The following is a 6,118-nucleotide window of genomic DNA, read 5'->3' on the forward strand; positions in this document are numbered from 1 at the left end:
ACCTAGACACTGGCTGTGAGTGCTGAATCTGCTCACTTACCTGACAGTTGTGATGCAGAAGCATCTGCCTTTTGGAACCTGTCTTCAGTTTGATTTGTATTATCCTGAAGGGTAGACCACTTCAGCAACTGGTAGGCTTTTGTTTCTACAGACTTAAAAAAAGGCACAGATAACTGGATATCCACATGCAAAAGAATGAAGTTGGACCCTTACCTTATACCATACACAAAATCAACTCAAAAAGGGTTAAAGACTTAAACATAAGACTGAAAACTATTAAATTCCCAGAAGAAAACATAGGAGAAAAGCTTCAGGACATTGGTTTTGGCAACGATTTCTTGGATATGACACCAAAAGCACAGTCAACAAAATTAAAAATAGACACACAGGACTATCTCAAACTTAACTTTTGCATGTCAAAGGAAACAATCAACAGAGTGAAAAGGCAACCTACACAATGGGAGAAAATAACTGAAATCATATATTTGAAAAGGGGTTAATATCCAGAATATATAAGGAACTTCTACTACTCGACAACAATAACAAAAATCAAATAACCCGATTAAAAATGGGCAAAGTGCTTGAATAGACATTTCTCCATATACAAATGGTCAATAAGCACATGAAAAGATGCTCAAAATCACTAATCACCAGGGAAACGTAAATCAAAACCACAATGAGATATCACCTCACACCCATCAGGATGGCCACTATCAAAAGAACAGAAAATCAGCGTTGTGGAGGATGTGGACAAATCGGAACTCTTGTGCACTGCTGGTGGGTGTAGCTATTAGGGAAAACAGTATGGAGCTTCCTCAACAAATTAAAAATAGAATTACTATATGATCCAGCAATCCACTCTGGGTATATATCCAAAAGAACTAAAAACAGGATCTCAAAGAGTTATTGGCACACCCTTGTTCATCACAGCATTTTCCACAATGGCCAAGAGGTGGAAGCAACCCAAATGTCCATCAATAGTTGAATGGATAAAGAAAATGTGGCATATACATACAATGGAATATTATGCAGCCTTTAAAAAGAAGGAAATCCTGTCACATACTACAGTGTGGATGAACCCTGAGGACCTTATACTAAGCGAAATAAGCCAGTCACAAGAGGCCAAGTACTGTATGATTCCACTCATATGAAGTAACAAAAGTGGTCAAAATCATAGAAACAGAAAGTGGAAAGGTGGTTATTAAGGGCTGGGAAGAAGGGGGAGGGAGTATTAGTGTTTAGTGGGTATAGTGTTTCAGTATTGCAAGATGAAAAAGTTCTAGAGATCTGTTGCACAACACTGTGAATATACTTAACACTACTGAGCTGCACACTTAAAAACAGTTAAGATGGTAAATTTAAAGTTGTGTATTTTTTACCACAATTAAAATAAAAAGTAGAATTTGTCCATGACAATTCAGGTTTCTGCCTGTTGTCCCAGCATAATAATTAATAGAGTTGTCTTTTGTTAATCAAAAGTTTCCTAATTTAGACAATAAATTATATGGTGATGCTACTTAAGAGACATATGAAGCAAATGCAGTGCAATGGCACAGTTTGGCTACTCATCAAAAAACATCAACTGAAAAGATATCTGCTTGGCTCCTGACTGAACACTGATTGGATATATGATATTGCTAAATTGTTATTAACTGCTTTAGGTGTGAAAAAAATACACAGAAACACTGAATTTTCTACTACCTAGAAACAAGTTTCTTGAATTCCTCCTACGATGTTAACACTTTTCAAATGCATGCAAATTAGTTTTTTGAACTGTCCCTTTTTAGAAACTCTGAAAACAAACAAACAAAAAACAATTTAGTTGAACCCAGGTTTCAAGACTCGAAGTCAAGTTGTATGAATGTATTTGAGGTGGCCAAATTCTAGTTGTTATTTTGAGTGGGTCTGTGGATAGGTTCACCTCACAGTAAAATGGTTTCTCTCCAGTCCAGGCCTTGCAGAAGCGGCTACAGGAATGAATCAGAGGACACATAACTGACTGCCTTGGTTGGGCAGCTGCTCCTCTGCAGCTCTCGCTGCCCTGGGCCTCAGGCTTGCACATTTGAGTGTGGGGTCTCTGGGCTGAGTGAGGGGCGGGAAGGTCAGGAAGGGGAGGCGGCAGCAGGATGAGCTGGGGGACCCACCGCTGAGAAAATCTAACCAGGCTCATGGTACGGACAGAGAAGAGCATCTGCAGGGAGCAAAGCCAGGTGCCCCAGAGGGGTCAGCAGCAGCCTGGGCACCCACAGGACACCCTTACCCTGCAGGACTGTTAACAGTGTCTGCTGTAAGTTAAAGTGGGGAAGACTGTTGGGAAAAACAATAAATAATGATCACGTAAAGAACCTGAGAGACACAACTTTCCCATTACCTCAAGGCTCAAGGATGCCTGGATGAAAGAGAGGCTGGAGAAATAGAGTTTTAGCACAGACATAACAAAACAGCATCCACGTCCACATCTCCAACGTGGCCACAAACAAAAGGAGTCCTGCTGTCAGCACCGGAGGCTGGCAATCACTGCTTTCCTGCTTTTGCTGGTTCAATTTAAGAACTTAACCATGAGCCCCTTATTACTGGATTAAAACTACCGTCACACTGACGAATACAAATGTAACTTATCTTGCCCTACTGAGAATCAATCAAGATAAAAATAAGTACTTAAAATGAGCATCATATTTTGAAATATTAAATGCTATATAGTTAAAATATGTACAGATCAGGGACTCAACTCTGAAAATAATAAATCCTAAGGCAACACTTTTTAACATTGCTGGATTGTGATATTAGTTGGGCAAACCTGAACTAGTATTTTGACAAATTTAATAAAGAAAACACCAGATGTCATGCATGCAGAAGGGGAAAGTACTGTTTTGCATAACTTCTGTATATGTGTTGGGTACTGGCCTAGGACAGAAAGTGTTTCTTGCTGTAAATTAGTCCCACTGTCCTAGAACAGCATCATAACACTCTCCTGTCAGTCCTACTACCTATATTACTTCAGATTTGTGGTAAGGTACTTTTGGGAGAGGAGAAGTATCAATAAAATCAAAGAATTCTAAAAAGGTAAGGAATCACTGTAAAAGAGGTAAAAATGTTCTGTTTTGTTTTTATTCTATAAAGATCAACCAAAAAGTTTTTCAGCTTTTAGGATATAAGTCCAGATCATAATGACCATATGCTATTTCTGCACTCAATTATACTGACTTGGTCAAGGAAAAGAGAGCAAAGATAAAAGTTAAAAAAAAAAAAGAATAGGAAAAGAAAAAAAGAGTAGCTTCTTGGTAAACAAAGGCTCCTGGCAGCTGGAAGCTGGAGTTAGGCTTTCCTCTCATCTATTGTTGTGAGGTAAATCATCTGACTCCAGTGAGCTGGCTCTCCTGCTCCTCAGAAAACACGTGCCTTTTATTTTTAGGAGAAGATTTTCGTGAAAAATATAAAGCTAGTAGTTGTGAGTTAATTTCACATTTGGGAGGATTAAGTATTCTGTCCAAATATAGGACAGTACGGATATTATCACTGGTCTGAGTCTAGCAAAGGAGGAATGTGAAGTGAATTCACATTAGCAGCAAGGGACCATTTTACCACTCTGGAAAAGAAAGGCCATTTCCATGTTCCACACACTTTCCATTCTGGTTTCCTTCTCTTCCTTCCTCTTATTCTTTTTTTTTTAATTGAAGTATAATCGACATACAGCATTATATTAGTTTCAGGTATGCAACATAATGATCCAATATTTGTACATATTGTGAAATGATCACCACAGTTAGTTAACATCAGTCACCATACATAGTTACAAAGTTTCTTTTCTTGTGGGTGAGGAATTGTAGGATCTACCCTTCCCTTGAGATCTTTGTTAACTAAAATTCATTCAAGTGACTTTTCTCCAGGCCCCCAACAGACCATAAAGTAAACTGAGATAATGAACCTTTGAAGTCATAGTATTAGCTCTGTAAATATGACACTACAGTCTCAGATGAATAATTAACCCTCAGAGCAAGGAGAAGAGCTCATGCTAAAGAGGAAATAAGAGAACGCAGCGCCTCAAAAGCGGTGAGGATGTCAGCAGGTTAACCAGGATCATTTAAACCACCTTCAACCTATTCCTGGATAGTACTTTTTTTTTTTTAAATGTTTATTTATTTATTTATTTTTTTCCCCCAAAGCCCCAGTAGATAGCTGTATGTCATAGATGCAAATCCTTCTAGTTGCTGTAGGTGGGACACGGCCTCAGCACGGCCTGAGAAGCGGTGCGTCAGTGTGCGCCTGGGATCCGAACCTAGGCCGCCAGCAGCGGAGCGCGCGCACTTAACCGCTAAGCCACAGGGCCGGCCCCTGGGTAGTACTTTTACCACACAAAATCAATGGGCTCAAATTTGGTAACAGACAGAAAACAACCATTGCTGACTGACCTTTCATCCTGGGACCATTCCATTAGGACAAACTATACAAAAATTCCCCAAATGCCCATATTTTCTAACAAATTTTGGAAAACTATATCCCAAAATTCTAAGGAACTTGGCTTTAAGATCATAGGAAAAAGTCAGTCATATAGGAGAAGGAGAGATAGAACATTCTTAATTCTATACACATACCCAACTTTTTTCATCTCAGAAAAAGCCTGAGTCCTGGGTAAGTACACTAGTCCCCCAGTTAATCCACCAAACTACTTACTGGTCCAATGAATTGCTATAAAAAGAAGCCTGCAAATACGAAACCCAAAACAGATACATTCTATCTCTAGTGATAAAGTTTCTGATGATGTAGTATATAATACCTGTACCTTTTTGATGAGAGAAGTATTCTTACTAGAAAAATCCATTGTGGGGCCAGCCCGGTGGCGCAAGCGGTTAAGTGCATGCGCTCCGCTGCAGCGGCCCGGGGTTCCCTGGTTTGGATCCCAGGCGCGCACTGACGCACCACTTGTCAAGCCATGCTGTGGCGGCGTCCCATATAAAGTGGAGGAAGATGGCCATGGATGTTAGCCCAGGGCCAGTCTTCCTCAGCAAAAAGAGGAGGATTGGCAGATGTTACCTCAGGGCCGATCTTCCTCACACACACACAAAAAAATCCATTTGGCTTGCCACTCTAATAAATCAAATTTCCCAATGACAGGAACCATGTTGGTTCTTCCATCCACAGTACAAGTACTTTGTACTTGGATGTGCTATTAATAAATATTTCTTGAACATCACTTTAAAGTCAATCAGACTATAAATTAAAATTTTCACCATAAGTAGATAATGAATGGTAAGAGGCAATACATTAAAGGTGCAACGCTGCTCTAAAAGAGAACATATCCCCTCATATACAAGGATGCCCACTTGGCTTTTCACTGTTGCTGGGACTGTTGGAAAGAAAGAGTGATGGCATCACAGTGTAACAGAAAATTCTAGTGGTGCCATGTGGGTTGGGGAGGCAGGCTGTATGGAAGGTCTGCCCCAACGGCCTCCGTGTCATTCCTATGCCCCTAGCCTTGATTTCCTCATTTTTAAAAGGCGAGATCTACCTTAGTTTGTTACGTAGGTTCCTTCCACTCCTAAAAGAGATTTGATGCTATTAGAGTTATTTTTCATTGCAGAATTGGTTTTCAACAGTTTCCATGTTTTCTACACAATTCCACCTAGTACCTCCAATCAATAATAAAAAATTATACATGAGCTTTCATGAGTTGGATATTATAATAAGTGCTCAAAATGTATAACACTGATGTTGTTCCTATTTAACATTAAAGATTCCAGTGTCCTCATATTTACATTCAGAAAAGGAAAGCTGGCTTAGATATACACTTAGAAGAACTTATTAACTCATATTTAATCGTATGACAAAAATGACACCATGGCAAGGGATATTAGGATTAAGCAAATTAATTAGATACAAAGTTCCTAGCCTCTAAAGCTGAATTCCTAGTAAGTTTAACCGTTTGTCACCTTCTGTGTTACCACAACTTCAAAATGATTTGTTTTCTTAAAAGGCTGGAGGGTAGGGGTGGGGGGAATGACTTATGAATTAACCAGGGATTGTTTGGATATAATTATAAACTGCAAATCACCATGATTTCAATGATATTCAGACTTTTAAAGCTATTTTATAAAAAAAGAAAAGAAAGCAAATTAGACCT

The sequence above is a fragment of the Diceros bicornis genome, unplaced genomic scaffold (assembly GCF_020826845.1).
Source record: "Diceros bicornis minor isolate mBicDic1 unplaced genomic scaffold, mDicBic1.mat.cur scaffold_55_ctg1, whole genome shotgun sequence".
NCBI lineage: Eukaryota > Metazoa > Chordata > Mammalia > Perissodactyla > Rhinocerotidae > Diceros > Diceros bicornis.